The sequence below is a fragment of the Acomys minous genome, assembly GCF_964271855.1.
Source record: "Acomys minous genome assembly, chromosome: 1".
In the NCBI taxonomy this organism is placed as follows: Eukaryota; Metazoa; Chordata; class Mammalia; order Rodentia; family Muridae; genus Acomys; species Acomys minous.
This window is the reverse complement of record NC_140483.1, coordinates 181307027-181326345: the sequence shown is the minus strand read 5'-3', so window position 1 is coordinate 181326345 and position 19319 is coordinate 181307027. Positions and strand designations below refer to the sequence as shown.

The window sequence follows — 19319 nt, the reverse complement described above, 5'->3', positions numbered from 1 at the left end:
TGGAATATATGAAATGAAATGTTTTAGACCCAATTCTGATCCTTTGAGCTAATTTATTATTGCATTACCAAGACCATCCTCTTAATAATTTCAGTCTTATTATTCTTGAAGTTGAGTGGAAATCTACCAATTTAGCTCTTTTATAATCACTTTTCTAATATATTTTATTTATCTTTGAACATGTCATATGTGTATACACATTACATTCATCATATCTGCCAAATTACCCCAAGTCTCCTTTCCTTTACAGTACATCGTCCTCTCTTCAAGAGCTCACTGAGTCCTGTTAGTGCTGCTCATACATGCATTTATTGGTTCTTCCACAAACACTTTGGATTCAGTTTATATATGTCTACAATAATCTTAGTGGGATTTGTTATGGATTGATATGGATTAAATCTATAGATCAACAAGGCAAATTAAATTTATTTTCTCATTGATATCTTTTCAATACATAATATAATACAACATTCCAAATGTTGTGATATTTTTTGGTATTTTTACTAGTCTTTTATAGTGTTTAACAGAGATTATGACAAAACTTACTATATTTACATATATGCTTACATATATATTACATTTGTACATTAATTATATATATATATACATTTTAATATTTAGATTTAGTGGATTTTAATTGCTTTTATATGTGATTATATTTGGATTAATATCTAACTATTAATTAATATCTAATAATTTTGTTAAAATGAGTTATTGATTCTTTTTACATTTTATCCTGATATGTACCCTAGTGCATATGTCTAAGTGTCAGCAAAATCTACTGTTAGTGTTTTCATTCTTTCCCTTGAGATGGGTTTTGTTGTTGTTGTTGCTGTTGTTGTTGTTGTTATATGTGCTGCATATGCCTATCTTAGATATACCAAGAGCTCTGTGATTGTCCTTTGATGAATAACTCTCATTGCAGTGCCTAGCTCTTACTTGATATCTGGGAATTTGAACTTAGTATTTGTATTTGTATGGCAAGAACTTTTACACAATGAATTATCTTCCCAATGACCTTTTTTCAATTTCTTAAACAAATGTTCATGGCCAGTAATGGTAATAAAGACGTACATGAAATCTATATCAATAGCATATATATATAAAGAGAAAGAATCTTTATCTATAGTTATGTCTATATGTATATATACATATCTATATTCTCTATATATCTATATCAATCTATTTCTATAGACATAGTGCTGTTTATAATAACATTAGTGTATAAGTTTCTAAAAATTTGTTTTTATTTCTTTATTTAACTGGTTAAAACTGTCAGTAAAGAAAAATGAATAATTCTCATGCATTTTGGGCATTGTGGAAAAATATATCTTTATTGTTTACAGTTTTATATTATGTTTTATTTTGTTCATTTACATTGAAAGTGTTCATTAATGACTAGTACTCCAACCTATTATCTGAACTCATTTTTAGACAATTGAATGAGCTTATTACAGGGAAAAAATGAATAGCAGATTTCATGTTAGTCTATGTTAAGTATCTAGCATCATATAAATGGCAAAATGCAATAATATGTGCTTTTATATGGCAATTAAACTCTACTTACAGTATAGTATACAAAAAATATCAAACATGAGAACAAATTGCCTAAGTCATTTTTGCATATGATAACTATAATCAAAACTATTCAGCCATGTGTAAAGTTCCTGAAAGATTACTGCAATTGTGGCCATGGGTGCATTTGGATGAAAGGCTAAGGATGTTTCTTCAAACAAATAATCAAATATGCATACTGAAGGGGAGGAAAAGCAATGCTTTCTTTTATGTAGGCTTTATATAGACTGGATATATATCATCTATGAACCTATGAAAGCAAAGCAGTTATTTCCAAGTGACAATTATTTATATTGAGGAAGAAAATTCAAGTTTAACTATTGAGATATTTATTTTCTTCATCATTTGGTTGCACAAAAAGTTACCATATTTATTTTTGCCATCTCAAAGAGCTGAGTGGAGCACTTTCTCCAAAGGAGGAAGAGAAGGAAGAAAGATGAATAATACACAGAAGATCAATAGCAAACTGAAATTGCCTAAACCTGTGTTATAAGTAAATAACATCAATCAGCAGATGAATAGAATAAATTAAAAAATCAAATTAATATGAATAATAGGATTTCAGTAATAATATGATGAATAGCAAAGCTTTTATCAATATAAAAATATCTGAATTATTGTTCTCTCTTACAGATTTTTGTAGTGCTCTGTGGTACACACTAACTTTATAATATTCATTGGGCATAACTAGGAGGTATCGAATAATTAATATAAAATGGATAATTGCTTCATTCATAAAACAATTAAATAATATCATATTGGTGGCAAAATGTATTAATTCAATGTTACACTCAAATTCAACTAAGTACTTTATTGACATAGTTTCATTGCATGCTTGAATATTTGTTTATAAAGAATTCTACCATAATAGTCGAATACCATACTTTCATTAGACTATCTTATATGTGCACAAATGCACATGAAAGAAACAGGCGAGTAAAAAAATAAAAAAGTCTATGATCAGTGTCACTAATAATTATAGCTAAAATGCATTTAGTACTCGAGTTATGAACTCCAATACCTGACATGGATGAAAATTTCATTTATTCCTCACTATAAACCTATAATACGCCTACCATCATTGTGTTTATTTCACAGATGAGGTAATTAAGATCTAGAAATCTTGCTGTGCACAAAGTCTTAAAAGCATAGTCATGTTTAAATATGGAAATCAATGTGCAGATGACTGACAAAAGAGTGACACTAGTTTTATACATCTTAGTGAAAACCATAATATTTTCTCTCTCCCAAATTATACTAATAATCTTCGAAAGTATCACAGTAAAGAAATCAAAACCCTTAGGAAGTTATTAAAATTTAGCACTCTACTCATGTGGGAGTATAGATTCCATTTGCTGCAGAGATTATTATAGATGTGCCTAGAATAAAATGCAAATATCACACAGAGTGAGCTGGATCTCTCAGTTGGGTTTCCCAAAATCTTATCACCTTAAAATCTTAAATATTGGATTAAGTATATATTCAAGCAAATGCTCTACTTAAAATAACATCTGAAGGTAAGTTAGCAGAATTGGAAAATGAAATGATTAGCTATACCTGTGAAACCAAACAAGATGTGTTGATTACAAAGCTATTTTAAGAGACAAGCTCAGAGCAATGTTCTATTGTGTACCTGAAATTCATTGAGACCTTTGATTATTATAATATAATAATGAAAAAGCCCACAGTATATAGTCTCAGGTTGATTGTATTGGTTACATAATGTTATATGTATTTAGCATAATATTTTAAACTTGAAATATATAAGCATGTTTCCTAATTATATTTTATTCAATATAACTGATAAAAGTGAATGCAAAGCCAAGTATAATATGATGTGACAATCATCTTGGCTGGATGTTTCTGAAGCTGACAGGACTCCTCGAAAAGGTAGGCAAAGCCTTGGGCCTGATAATAACAAACATTTAAATATGTTTTTGTTGTGTCATTATGAGTAAACTCCTAAAGATAAAATTGAAAATCATGATTACAGAAAGTGAAAAGGTAAATATTTTGGTAGGAAATAATATTGATTTAAATAAGAAAAATACGGGATCCTTCCCTCTGGAGGAGACTTGCCATGCCCAGGAGCATCCAGTCTTATAGGTCTCCAGAAGCAAGCAGGTTAAACACCATTCAGCCGTTTTCATTCTTGCTGGGTAACAGAGCCAGCAGAGGTGAGCTGCATGCTAAATGCATCCCCTACAGCTGCATAATCATCTCTTTGGAGGCAGCTTGACAGCCCCAGCACAATGCAGGCCTGACAGATCCCAGGAACAACCAGGTTAGACCCTGCCCATTCTTTCTCTTGCCTGCTGTTCCCACCGGGGATACAGCAAGCAGAGGAACACCCAGACCTCCAGGTCCTGAGGAACACCCAGGCAGCAGAAGTAAGCAGCCTGCTATTCTCTGAGCTCCAGTCACAGGCCCAAGGCTCTGCCTGCCTCAGCAAGGAGTCCTGTGAGCTTCAGGAACACCCAGACAAGACCAGGGTCAACCAGATGGCTAAAAGCCAGTGTAGGAACATAATCAACAAAAGCCAGGCCAATGTGGTATCACCAGAAACCAGCTATCCTACTACAGAGATCACTGGATATCCTGAGACGCTAAAAATAAGAAGACAACCTTAAATCCAGCCATGTAAATATGATAGAGGCCTTAGAAGAGGATATGAATAAATTCCTTAAAGAAATATAGGAAAATTCAAACAGGTGAATGAAACGAATAAACCACTTAAAACAGGAAAATACAAACAAACAGGTGAACAAAAATGAATAAATCCATTAAAGAAATATAGGAAAATGCAAACAGATGAAAGAAAGAAATTCCTTAAAGAAATACAGGAAATACAACAGCATGAGTGAAGGAAATGAATACACCTGTAGAAAACCAGAAAATGGCAATAGAAGCAATAAAGAAAACACAACTTGTGGAAACCCTGGAGATGGAAAATATAGGGAAGAAAACGGGAACTACGGATAGAAGCATCACAAACAGAATTCAATAAATGGAAGAAAAAATCTCAGGTGTAGAAAATACAATTGAAGAACTCAAAACATTGGTCAAAGAAAATCTTAAGCCTAAAACGTTCCTGACACAAAACATCCAAGAAATCTGGAACACCGTGAAAAGACCAAATTGTAAGAATGTTGTGTGTAAAAGAAGAAGACGTCCAGCTCCATATTCAACAAAATCATAGAATAAAACTTCCCCAACCTAAAAAAAAAAAAAGAAAGAAAGAAAGAAAGAAAGAAAGAAAGAAAAAGAGAGATGTTTATAAATATATAAGAAGCTAATAGAACACCCAATAGGTTTAATCAAAAAAGAAAATCCTCCTGCTGCATAATACTCAAAACACTAAATGTACAGAACAAAGAAAGAATATTAAAAATTGCAAGGGGAAAAGGCCAAGTCACATATAAAGGCAGATCAAGAAGGGTCTGGTCAGATATATTAAAGACACTAAGAGACACAGATATCATCCCAGATTACTATTCCAGCCTAATTTTAATTACCATAGATTGAGAAAACAAGACATTTCATGACAAAAACAAATTTAAACAATTTCAATTCACAATATCCTCCCCACTGAAGATAATAGAAGGAAAACTCCAACAACCAAAGGAGGATAATTACTCATCAAAAACCACAGAAAAGAAATAAATAACCCATACTAGCAAAACCAAAGGAAGGGAAGCACACACACCACACCACACCACACCATATCACAATCACCTCTCTCTCTCTCTCTCTCTCTCTCTCTCTCTCTCTCTCTGTGTCCCACCACATCAAAATAATATCTCTCAACATCATTGGATCCAATTCCCTAATAAAAATACACATGCTAAAAAAAATGCATGCAAAAACATGTTTCATCATTCTGCTGCATAAAAGAAACACACTTCAGCAACATAAGTAGCCATTATCTCAGAGTAAAGGACTAGAAAATGGTTTTAAAGTAAATGGACCCAAGAAGCAAACTGGAGTAGCCATTCTATTATCTAATTAAACAGACTTTCAACCAAAATTAATCAAAAGGGATGGGGAAAGACACTTCACACTCATCAAAGGAAAAATCCAACAGATGACATCTCAGTTCTGAACATCTATGCTCCAAATGCAAGGGCACTCACATTCATTTTTTAAATATATTTTATTAATTTATTCATATTACATCTCAATTGTTATCCCATCCCTTGTATCCTCCCATTCCTCCCTCCTTCCCATTTTCTCCTTACTCCCCTCCCCTATGACTGTGACTGAGGGGGACCTCCTCCTCCTGTATATGCTCATAGCACTCACATTCATAAAAGAAATATTACTAAACCTTAAACTCCATATCAAACCCCATACAGTAATTCTGGAAGATTTCAACATCCTACTCTCATCAATGGACAGATCATCAAGACAGAAACTAAACAGAGAAAGAAGGAAACTAACAGATATCATGAATCAAATGGACATAACAGATATCTACAGAATATTTCACCAAAATGCAAAAGAATATTCATTCTTCTCAGCACCTCACAGAGCCTTCTCCAAAATTGACCATATACTCCAACAAAAAGTAAGCCTCAACAGATGATTCAAGAAAATTTAAATAATCCCGTGGATTAAAGCTGGATTTTAAAAACAACAAAAATTGGAGAAAAGCTATAAATTAATGAAACCAACTCTCTAATCAAGGCCCACTGGACCAGAAATAAATAAAGAAATAAACAAAAGTCTTTGTAGAATACCACAAAAATGAAGACACAACATAACCATATTTATGGGACACACAGAGAAAGCCGGCTAAGGGGAATGTTTATAACACTAAGCACCTTCATAAAGAAATTAGAGAGAGTGTGGCCTTTAATCTCAGCGCTAGGGAGGCAGAGGCAAGGGGATCATTGTGAGTTCAAGTCCAGCCTGGTCTATAAAGTGAGTCCAGGATAGCCAAAGCTACACAGATACTCTGTCTTGGAAAAAAAAAATAAGAAAGAAATTGGAGAGGCCTCATACTAACAATTTAAAAAGCACACCTAAAAGCTTTAGGGCAAAATGAAAACACACACACACACACACACTCACACACACATGAGGATTAGATGACAGATAATAATCAAATTCAGGGCTGAAATCAGTAATTTAGAAACAAAAAGAGCAATACAAAGAATCAACAAAACAAGAGCTGTGTCTTTGAGGAAATCAAGAAGATAGCCAAACTTTTATACAAACTAACTAAGAGACAGTGAAACATTATCCAAATTAACAAAATCAGAAATGAAAAGGGGGATATAACAACATGTTGTGTACTAGCCCCTGGGAAAAATCGAAACAGGGTTCACCTGAAAGAGGGAGTGGGGATTGAAAGTAGGATACAGAGACGTGAGAAATAACGAATCAAGTCAGGAAATTTCTGATCAAGATTCACTTTAATGCCGACTAGCAGAAACATATATAGAGCAAGGTCAATAGGATTTATTTTAATCTCAATCACGCTAGCCCCCGGGCAAGAATACAATAGCCTAAATCACTCTCTGTAGAACTTCCTAGTTCTCTGAGTAGTTCCTTGTAAGAATTTCCTATATCTTCTGGGTGGTTCCAAGTTGAGACTTCTCTACTTCTTTCAAAGGTAAATAGTCCAAGGATAACCTAGAACATAAGACCTCATGGTGAGGTAAAGGTCAGCAACTCGAAGGTCACAGCATACAGCCTAAGCACAGGATTGCTGACATGGAAGAATTTGGCATGGGTCCCCACAACAACAGACAATCAAAAGCCTGTATTGTACACAACTAGAAAAATCTAAGTGAAATAAACAATTTTCTAGATATATTATATTTAGCACTCTTAAATCAAGATCAGGTAAACAATTTAAACAATCTTTAACCCATACGTAAATAGAAGCACTCATTAAATCTTCCAACTCCCACATCCCCCCAAAAGCCCAGGGTGAAATGGTTTTAGCACAGAATTCTATCATACTTTCAAAGACCACCCAATATCAATATTCCTCCATCTATTCCACAACATAGAAATATTGCCAAACTCATTCTATGAGGCCAGTTTCCCTAATACCTATCTCACACAGACTCAACAGTGAAAGAGAATTTCAAACCAATTTCCTTCATGAAATTCTCCACAGTTGTGTGGAGAGTGGAGACTGACTCTGACACGAACTCTGGTGCCCCCTATTTGACCACTTCCCCTTGGTGGGGAGGCCTGGAGGCACTCAGAGGAGGGGAAACAGGCTACCCAGATCAGACCTGATAGGGCATGATCATATGGTGGGTGAGGAGGTCCCCTTCTCTCGCAGGCCTAGGTGAGGGGAATAGGGTGAAAGAGGGAGGGAACGGGGAACAGGAAGATACAAGTAAGTGGATAAAAATCAAGATGTAATATGAATAAATTATTTGTATAAGTAAATAATAAAAATATAATAAAAAAGAAAAACTAACCAAGGTAAGCTATTAGCTACTAGAGCCATCAAAAAACTTAAAGCTCAGAACACACTACAGTACCAATCTGCTGAGGTGGAGGTAGTCCTTGGCAGCATCCATTGAACAACAGTAGGTACAATGTGAAAGCAGACACATTTTTCTTATGGACTGTCATGGGAAGAAACAAAAGTGATTGAATATTAACCATTTTATTATTTCAAGGGTGTAACTCCAATCAGAAAGGATGAGACCACTATGTTTACAGGAAATATTCAACTAATGTTGTTTATAAATATATATATTGTATACAAATATAATGTTGTATTAAATTCCTGTGGAAAATGTATATAAAATTCCCTCATGTTTTCTTTCCTCTTTATCATTCTTGTTTCACAGACTGGAGCTCATTTTCACAGACTAGTCTTTAAAGGAGTATTTTAATTTGACACCTAAAATCAATATTATTTATTCAACTCTTGTAACTGGTTAAAATATGCACATATACTTGTATATAAATGCAAACAAATGTTAACTAATGTTAATTTTTTTCTAAATTATCAAGTATATGGAAAATATTTTCAGCGTGACTTTTGTCACTAACATACTTTTCACTACAAATCATTAGTAGAAATCTTTGCTTTTTAGCTTACATAAAATAACTTTCCACATCTTATTACATATAAAACTAGTAAGCTCACTATTATTATTATCATAATAGCATTGTTATTATTATATTTGTCCTCTTAAACTGGTTTTATTTATTTATTTATTTATTTATTTATTTATTTATTCACTTTAAATCCTGAGACAGCTCCTCCTCCTCTCCCCCTGTAGCCCCTCCTTCATAAATCCCTCAGCCCAATTCTCCAGTCCCCTTCTCCTCAGAAAAGGGGGAGGAACTCCATAAGCACCATCTTGCACTGGCTCATTAAGCTCCTGTAGAACTAGGTACACCCTCTCCAACTGAGGCCAGACAAAGTAACCTGGTTAGAGTTTTATGTTTTATTTTTTATTTTATGTATTAAGTAATTAATGCATTTCTATTAGTTGTAAAAGTTTCAAGCCCTTTGTTCTCAGCATCATGAACTTAAAATGCTGTATGGATAGATAGGAATACAGCTGGGCATGGTGGTGCACACCTTTATTCTCAGCACTCAGGAATGCTGAGGCTGATTGATGCTGTGAGTTTGAGTCCAGCCTGGTCTACAATGGGAGTCCAAGGCAACCAAGTCTACACAGAGAAGCCCTGTTTCAAATGATGATGATGATGATGATGATGATGATGATGATGATGATGATGATTGAAAAGAACACCCTGCCAAAACAACAATCATATGTATGCATTTACTTGTTAAATCATGTGAACAAAATGTTTGCTACATCTTTTTAATAGGTCTTATAGTTAACTATTTGGGTCATTTATGCAAGGTCTAGTATTTCACTTTGCACATTACTTTTATAGCAATAGTGTATTTTTACTATAAATAGTATACTATTTTATAGTAATAGTATACTACAATGTGATAATGATAACTTACTAATATGTTCTTTGGCTGTTAGGAACTGTTAAAATTATTGTATTAATTTGTGAGTAGATTTTAAATCAATAATACTAGAAATAGGGAAAGAGCAGGAAAATCCCTGTCATATTATCACCTAGTTAAAACAAGGTGAACTTTGCGATCTTTCTCAAAACGTTCTGTGAAGCAGCATACTCTAAAACTCAACACATAATTCAAACACAACGTTTAATGTGAAGAAACAGAGTCCATAAAATGAAAGCAGCTTTACCTGTTATTTGATAATATTTTGTGTTAGAAGAGAACTTCTGTGAATTTATTTGTGGTCTGTGAGATACTGCAATAGCCGAGAACAAATTATCAATTAATATAATAATATGTGGTTCACACACATGCACTTGTACACAGACACACACAAGTGTGTGAGTGAATGAAATACAAGAATATGTTTACTTCACTGACACATTTAGACTTATGCCATTGTGATCTCACATATTTAAATTTTACCAAGTTTTCCTACTGACTTTTACTGTTATTTTATGATAATAAAAAGATCAGAAGGGGGAGAAAATGAGAGGAAACATATTAATTCTTTTCTTAGAATTCACACTATAAAACCTTTCATATTAACGTACTTGCAGATCATGCTAGTCTTCAGACTGTTTCTCATACCATATTCTTACTTATTATAATAAATTTTTTCTAACTTAAATTACTTTTGTTATTTATATAATTGTTATATTTTATTACTATTTATATTTGTTTTATGCCTTTTTCCTTATTCTGCACTCATTTTAATATTCATATTCTATTTAATTTAACTAATAAGTATGTGTTATTGTTATTTATGATTGATAGTATATGTATTTGTCTTAATAGATAGCTTCAAGTTCCTAATCTTCTGCTTTAGCCCCATGGGTGTTGGGCTTACAGGCATGCACTATCACTCCCAGTACAGGAGATGTGTTGTTTACTTCATTCCCCTCTTAAGTGTAATCGCAGGACTTCACATTACATTACAGGAGATTTACAGCCAGACACTTCTGTTTCCCTATTCCAATCTTTGCTTTTTTACTTCATTCAATTCAATTTCATGTGTATCATAAATAAATGCATATTGAACTTACTAAAAATTTAAATAAGAAAGACACTACAGGAGGTTTCTACATTGCCCCCAAATTGCCCTCAAATTCCAGTTGTTTCTCTCGGTACACGCCCCCTTAGTCTTCTACCTACTTGATCTCTCTTGTTCCCACTCTCATCCACGCCCAGTCCAGTCCACCCACAATATCTATTCTACTTCCCCTCCCCAGAGAGATCCATGCACTGCCCCTATGAGCTCTCTCTGTTACTTAGCCCATTTGGGTCTGTGGATTGTAGCGTGATTATCCTTTATTTGCGGTTAATATCCACTTTTTAAAAAATTTGTTCTTGTTACATCTCAATGGTTATCCTATCCCTTGTATCCTCTCATTCCTCCCGTTTCCCCCTTACTCCCCTCCCCTATGACTGTGCCTGAGGGGGACCTCCTCCCCCTGTATATGCTCATAGGGTATCAAGTCTCTTCTTGGTAGCCTGCTATCCTTCCTCTGAGTGCCACCAGGTCTCACCCTCCAGGGGACTTTTAAGTGAGTACATACCCTCTTTGTCTTTCTTGGTCTAAGATACCTCACTCAGGATGATTTTTTTGGTAGTTCCATCCATTTGCCTGCACATACCATGGTGTCACTGTTTTTAACAGCTAAGTAGTACTCATTGTGTAAATATAACACAGTTTCTTTCTCCAGTCTTTGGTTGAGGGACACCTAGGATGTTTCCAGTTTCTGGCTGTTATGAACATAACAGCTATAAACATAGTTGAGCAAGTGTCTTTGTTGTAGGATGGAGCATCTTTTGGATATATGTCCAGGAATGGTATAGCTGAGTCTTGAGGTAGATCGATTTCCAATTTTCTAAGAAAGCGCCATATTGATTTCCAAGGTGGCTGAATAAGTTTTCACTCCCACCAGTAATGGAGGAGAGCTCTCCTTGCTCCACATCCTTGACAGCATGAGATACCACGTATGATTTTCATCCTAGCCATTCTGACAAGTCTAAGATGGAATCTCAGAGTCCCTTTGATTTGCATTTCCCTGATGATTAATGGAATTTAACATTTCTTCATGTGCTTCTAGGCTATTTGAGACTTCTTTGTTAAGATTTCTCTGTTTAGTTCTGTACCTCACTTTTTAATGTTATTATTTTGTTTGTTTATATCAAGTTTCTTGAGTTCTTTACCTATTTTGGAAATTGCCTTGTGTAAGATGTAGAGTTGATGAAAAAAATCTTTCCTCTTTTGTAGGCTGTGTTTTGTCCTCCTGAGAATGTCCTTTGCATTGAGGAAGGCATTTGATTTCATGAGGTCCCATTTATCAGTTTTTGATCTTATGCCTGCACTATTGGAATTCTGTTCAAGAAGTTGTCTCCTATGCTAATGTGTTCAATGGAAACTCCCAGGAATCTACCAGAGTAATACTAGCTGTGACTCCTAGTAATGCGGGATACAGATCCTGAACTGGCCATCTCTTATAGGCAAACAAGAGTTACAGTGAAGAGATTTGGATACCAGCTCAGACCTTCTATAATTTGTCCTGCTAGTATGATGTGCTGTGGTAAAGGATGGCACAGAAATTGTGGGAGTGGCTAACCAAATTCTGGTATAGCTTGAAACCTATGCCATGAGAAGGTCTCGATTCCTGACACTGCTGGGAAGACCAGAAACTAGAGGCAAGATGGCTCAAAGATCTTGGATAGAGTCAAACATGACTGGTAAAAACAAACAAACAAACAAATAGTAAATGAAATGACACCTAACATATTCTGTTAGGTACCTAAGCCAATTGTCATCAGAGAGGCTTCATCCAGAAATGAGTGAGAACAGATACAGAGATTAACAGCCAAACATTAGCGGAGACCAGGAAATCATGCTGAAGAGAGGGAGGCAGAGAAGGATTATAGCAGCTAAACGTGTCAAGGGCATCACACAGAAAACCACAAACTCAACACACCTGGACTCATTTAATCACTGAGACTGACCTGACAATCAGAGAGCCCGTATGGGTCTAACCTAGGCTCTATAGCTTTGGAGATTTTTGTAGCTTGATGTTTCTGTGGGACTCTTAAAAGTGGGAGCCACAACTATTTCTGGTGTCCTTTTCTGATTTTGGGACCCTTGTCCTCCTACTTGGGTGCCTAATCCTCTCTTAATATGAGGAGAGATGCCTAATGTTTTTTGTACTTGTTATATTTGTATTTATTTTTTTATTCACTTTACATCCTGGTCAGAGCCCCATCCATTCTCTTCTCCCAGTCTCCCCCTCTCCACCCTCTCCCATCCTCTATTCCTCAAAAAAAGGGAGGCCCTTCCCTATCCACGCCAGCTCATCAAGTAACATCAGGACTGCACATGTCCTCTTCCCCTGTAGCCTGGCAAGACAGTCTACTAGGAGAAAGTGATAAAGAAAAAAAAAAGTGGCATAAGCTCCATATCAGAGACAGCTCCTACTCCCCTTAGTTGGGAGACCTACACGAAGCACATTGGCTACATCTGTGTTGGGGGCCTAGGTCCAGCTCATGCATAGTCCTTGGTTTATGTTTCAGTCTCCACAAGACCCCCTGGGTCCTGGTTACTTGGTTCTGTTTGTCTTCTTGTGAAGTTCCTGTAACCTTTAAGTCTTTTAACCCTCTCCCTACCCATTTTCCACATGAATCCCCGTGCTTTTCCCAATGTTTGGCTGTGAATCTCAGCATCATTTGGAATTGCTGTGGCTGGAGACTCTCAGAGGACAACTCTGCTAGGCTCCTGTATGTGGCAGTGTATCCTTAATAGTGCCAGGAGGTGGCTCTCTCCCATGGGGTAGGTCTATGGCTGGTCCAGGCATTGGTTGGACATTCTCTCAGTCTTTGTTTATCTGTTGTCTTTGTCCCTGCACATCTTGTTGTCATGGTAAACTTTGGGTCAAAGTTATTGTGGGTAGATTAATGTTCTCCCTCTCTATTAGGAGCTTGTCTAGTTAGAGCGTGTCCTCTTCAGACTATGGTCCTGGATACTAGGAGTCTCTGCCAGAGTCCTGGTCAGATTCTCCCAGGAGGCTACCCTGACCTAGGTCTCTGGCTTGTCACAAAGATGGCCACACACACAGTTTGTCTTTTCTCAGCAGGCCTTCTGTCCTGTCCTCCAAACCATGCTCTCCCAAGGTCAGAACTCAACCCTCATATCTCTCTGTGCTCCCTCTCCTACCTTGTTCACTCTTCTACCCCTACCTCTGTCTATTCTATTTCCCCTTCTGAGTGAGATCTAAGCATCCTCCCTTGGGTCCTCCTTGTTACTTATCTTCTTTGGGTCTGTGCATTCTAGTATGTTCCTCCTGTATTACATGACTAAAGTCTACACATATATGAAGAACTCAAAACATCACACACACACACACACACACACACACACACACACACAACTCTATTAAAATTGGAGAACAGAGCTAAACAAAGAATTCTCAACAGAGGAATCTCAAATAGCTGAGAAGCACTTAAAAGCAATGCTCAACATCCTTAGTCATCAGGGAAATGCAAATCAAATGATACTGAGATTCCATTTTAACCTCTCAGAAGGGCTAAGGTCATAAACTAGAGTGACAGCACATGCTGGCAAGGATGTTGTGAAGGAGGAAGACTCCTCCATTGCTGGTAGGAGTTCAAACTTTGACAACCACTTTGGAAATCAATCTGGTGCTTTCTCAGAAAATTGGGAATAGTTCTACCTCATGATCCAGCTATACCACTGGGTATATACCCAAAAGACTCCCCACCATAAGGCAATAAGGACACTTGCTCAACTGTGTTCATAGCAGCTTTATTAACAATAGCCAGAATCTGGACATGTTCACTTGTAAGTGGAGATGTCTAATCTGATTGCAACTTGATATGCCAGGCTTGGTTGATATCCCAGAAAGGCCTTCTCTTTCCAGAAAGAAAATGCAGGAGTGGACAGGCATAGAGTAGGTGGGGGAAACAGAGGAGGTGGTAAGCAGGAGGAGGGATGAGAAACCCCAGTCTACAACAGATAGGAAAATAAATTAATAAGAAAAACTTACATGCTAACCTATGTGATTTATATTTTCTTTTGTTTTTCTTTGGTTTTACATTGATTTAAGTATACGATTCTCAAGAATATTTGTTTTCTTTTTTCTAATTAAATTTATTTCTTTATACACTTTACATCTTGAGTGCAGCTCCCTCTCTTCTCTCGGTCCCATGCTTCCACTCTCTCCCCTCTGTCTGCTGTCTCACCTTCTTCTCAGAAAGCAGAGCCCTTCTCCATACTAACCCACCTGGCACATCAGGTTGCATCAGGACTAAGACAAACATCTTCCTCTGAGGCCAGACAAGGCAGCACAGCTAGGAAAAAGTGATCCAAAAGCAGGCCACAGAATCTATATCTGATCCATTTGGTAGATGTCACACATGAAGACTGAGCTGCCCATCAGCTTCATACGTATGGAGGGAGGGGCTAAGTCCAGTCCACGCATGCTCTTTGGGTTGTGCGTCAGTCTCTGTAAATCCCGATGCACCTAGATTAGTTGACTCTCTTGGTCTTCTTGTGGAGTCCTTGTCCCCTCCACTTCCTTCTATCCTTCTGCCAAGTCTTCCACAACACTACCCAAGCACCGCCTAATGTTTGGCTGTGGCTACCTCCTAACAAGGCAAGTATACCTTTAGAGGGAAAAAATAAACATGTTAGAGACACAATGGTTATCCAGTCCAGTTACTTCAGCTTGGCTGTAAATAAAATTAATTACAACAACTGCAATGGATCAGCTTAATGATCGCCAGCTGTTCTTTATCAACATTCCAAAAATAAATTTATGGTATTATATACAACTCTAAAAACAATTATACATAAACAGTTACATCTTGACAGATACATAAAAGTTGAACTGTATCAAGAATGTTTAAGTTTTTTTGGTAGCTTAAATTTTAGTACCAAAATCAAATCACAAAATAAATATTAATAAGGTTTATAGAATATGTTCATCTTTTTAAAAAACTAAAACATAAAGATTCATTGATTTCATTGCATATGCATGTATGTGTACCTGAGCAGCACTGTGTGCGGGTACCTCTGGAGGCTGCTCCCCAGATCTTCAGGAACTCACATTACAGACAGTCGTGAGGCAAGAGACGGAGGCACAGGGAACCAAATATGCAACCTTTCAAAAGCAGCAAGAGCCCTCAATCACAGTGCCATTTTCCAAGTTACTTGCTGCATTGCATATTGACACTACCAGATTGGTGGCACATTTTAATTTTATCATCTTGAATTAAGACCAAAACTAAAAATACTAACTTCAATAGTTTACAGGGTACACTTTTTGCGCAAATAGAATTTTTTGACTTATCTATCATTTCCTGATTTTCACATTGACTTTATTACCATGTTGACTTTACCCTCTCCTGTTTAAAGCATCATTCATCTATTTTAATACAATAGGGATTTTATGTTTCTGTAAGATTTGATTTATTCTTCATTGATTATATAAATGTTTTTATCATGAAGATGTTTTAAGTATTTATTCAGAGTCATGTTTTTCTTCTTTTTGGAGAATATAATAATATTGGCATTTTGCTGCATATCTGATGTCTGTTCTTTTCCATCAGTCCCATTAGAAAAGTCAAATCCAGTCTCAAACTACACACAGTCTTCAGATAGATAGTAATACTTTCATGTTCATTTTTTTTCTCAGCAGAATTCAAATTTTCTCACTGATAAATATTAAATTTGCCCTCTCTTTGTCTCTCTCCTCTGTCTGTCTGTCTGTCTGTCTCTTCCTCTCACCCCCCAACTTTGGAAAGATGTTTTCCAATGTAATCAATTTCCTAATACCTTTTATTTTGTTTAATCTTTTCTGCTACATAAGTATTTGGTCATGCTTGCTAACGAATGTAACAGGAAGGATTGGAGTAGTGTTACAGACTAAAAGAGCATATAAGAAAAGTTCATACTGAAACATCATTTTTGAGATTTAAGTAAATAAAAGATAATAATACATTTTTGCAACTTCATTTAAGGGTTTTCTTTACTTTATCAGTTTATTTACCTCAAACCTAAATGGTTGCTTAGTTAGGGAAATAAGTTGAATGTTAAAGCTTATTCATAGTTATGTCAACCTTGGCTTGATTGTAGTTTACAACAAAAAAGAAAACAGGTAAACCTTGTCATCTATATGTGTACAATATTTGACTGTCTACAGAGTATTTCTTTTAAAGGAACAAAATTAATAATAATTATTAAAATGCACAAATTTCTTATTTTAATTGTTTTATGTCAAATTTTATACTGTAATTTCCAAAATGCCATATTTTCACACCATCAAATTTAATATTCAGTATTATATAGTAGCTTTTCTTAATTTGACAGGTATGTAAACTGAAAAATAATGAAAAATCCATCTATATACTCTTGTATATATTCTTGTATGAATGGGTAGGTTCATATTGCTTTCATTTAATTTATTTTTAAATACTTGAATATTCTCAATAACTTTGAAACAAATTCTGAACACATATATATGAAGAGTACAATACTGGACAAATGATTTATTTTCAAAGAAGACAATTGCAAAGGTTTGTTGTCAGCCCTACTCACAGATATCTAATTTTCTAAAAGGCTACAATACATTAGTAACTTTAACATAAGTATCTTGTTATAGTAATATTACTTAAAAGATCACAAAGAATTCCTTAAAAAATACCTCCTGACTGTGTATTCTAGCTAGTATTTTCAGTAGCTTAGCATATATAATTTTTTTAGATGAAATCAGGCATATATTAAATATGTCAAAAATGCTAATGACATTATTAATATATTTTCTAACATTTTATTGTTACATAATAATACAAAACCAAGAAAAAAGCACTAAGTAGACTATAGAAAAATATTTTTTAAAACCTTTAAGGTCAGTTGACACATTTATATTTTATATATATATGACCATATATACACCTGTGCAAAATGTCTGATTTCATAATAATTTCTGAAAGTTATTGGCAAATATTTAAAATATGACCTCTTTGTAAAATAACAAAACCTCTAGTAATCATTATGTAAAAATTCCTCCCTTTGTAAAGCTCTGGCCTTTTTAAAGATATAATTGTGGATTAAGATTTTTTGCTTTGAAATTTTATCTTTACCTTTATTGGAACACTTCTGTCGTCAACAAAGGTGTGTTCATAATCTGACTTAATGAAATCAAGGCTTTCAAGAACAATCACAGTATATATGGCAGCATTTTAAGTGTCAAGTTTGGTCATTATCACATAAGACAATGTATTACTGTGACAAAAAAAATGGCATGTTTTTTCCAAGAGACCCCTGAGTCACAAACACTCAAAGTAGGCAGAGGCCCAGACAAACATTTACTCATATATTAAAGTGATTCACTGACAAAATAGCCATTTCTTCCACTTCAGAAATGCTCTTAAAACTATCTGTTACTTCATTATTGTGAAGTCTTTCTAATTCTTGGCTTTTTTTTTTTTTTTACTTTGCTTTAAAAATGTTTGCTTTCCTTCTGGATTATCTCTAACATGATATAGGTTGATCATTTGGATAATATCAGTTCTCCAATTTATACAGATGTCTCAAGTAAAAACCTCATTTTAAGTATGTGGATTCATAGGGCGCTCCTAGAGAAAACCCATGTTTGTCATATCAATTACTTCATATGAAATGTAGTTGCAATAAATTATTTAGTGAAAAACTGGTGTGCTTTAGTATTATAGAACAAAGTAGCTGAGGTTCTGTGTGCTTACTGCAGCATTTTATAACTGTTTCCCTTTGGGATATATTCATTTCATCCGGGACACGAGAGGATTAAGTAGTAAAGCAGTAATTAACTTTACTTAAAAAGGCTTGTATACTAGGTTAAAATTTTTATGTAAATTAAATATATGCTCAAACATTTATGTAAAATATATAAATGTACAGTTTTCGCACATAAATATATAAACTTAAGTAACATGTATATATAGAATTCAGTGTAAAGATGTTGCCCTTTGATGTGGATGGTGACAACAAAATACAGAAAACATAGATGCTGGTGACATTTGTTTTCTCACAGAAGCCAGGAATTTTCTAACACATAACTGTAGTGTCCTTAGGGACAAGATAGATGAATAGCCAATAAAACTATGCTATTCTAGATGACCCAACAAAATCAAGGCCACACAGAAAGTGAATTAGCTACACTGCCAATGCAAGCATGACCCTTTCCCAGTTTTTGACCTGTGCTATATAGAAGCTGTTGACCTGAGGACATCCTCTACAGCAGTGGTCCTGCAGAACCTTGCAAATGTTGGTAGCAGCTTCACATCTCTTCCTTTCTTACAAGCCCTCATCAGATGATGAGGGAAATTCACTTTCTCAAAAGAACCTATGAGGATATGTTTAAATAGCACTAAGTAAAAACAAACACACACATTCTTGATTGAATGTCCTATACCTTAATTTAAAAACAAACAAGTAGGCAGGCAAGCAAAGAAACAAACAAACAAACAAAACAACATGTCTCCAAAAAGGTCATCTCAACTATGTCATCAGGATGGGAGACTAAGCTGATTCATCCGGAACTTTGCAATATCTTTCAGTTTTTCCAAAGGTACTGACAAGTTAATTTTTTGGCACACAAATCTAATATTCATACTCTGTTCCCCCAGGAAAGCAAGTTAATACAAATGTACTTCTTGGTTATTTTCAAAATATTTT

At 35.2% G+C, this 19319-nt stretch overlaps 1 long non-coding RNA gene across 2 annotated transcripts in view; it reads right to left on the bottom strand.

Annotated features, from left to right (window-relative positions):
- Positions 1–8082: 8082 nt before the first annotated feature.
- LOC311605415 overlaps positions 8083–19319 on the bottom strand; it is a 100718-nt gene continuing 89481 nt past the window's right edge. For both annotated transcript variants that reach the window (XR_014781931.1, XR_014781932.1), the window contains exons 2-3: positions 14887–15268; positions 8083–8168 (exon numbers count right to left, since the gene is read on the bottom strand). This is a non-coding gene — a long non-coding RNA (uncharacterized lncRNA). The remainder of the gene's footprint in view (positions 8169–14886; positions 15269–19319) is intronic.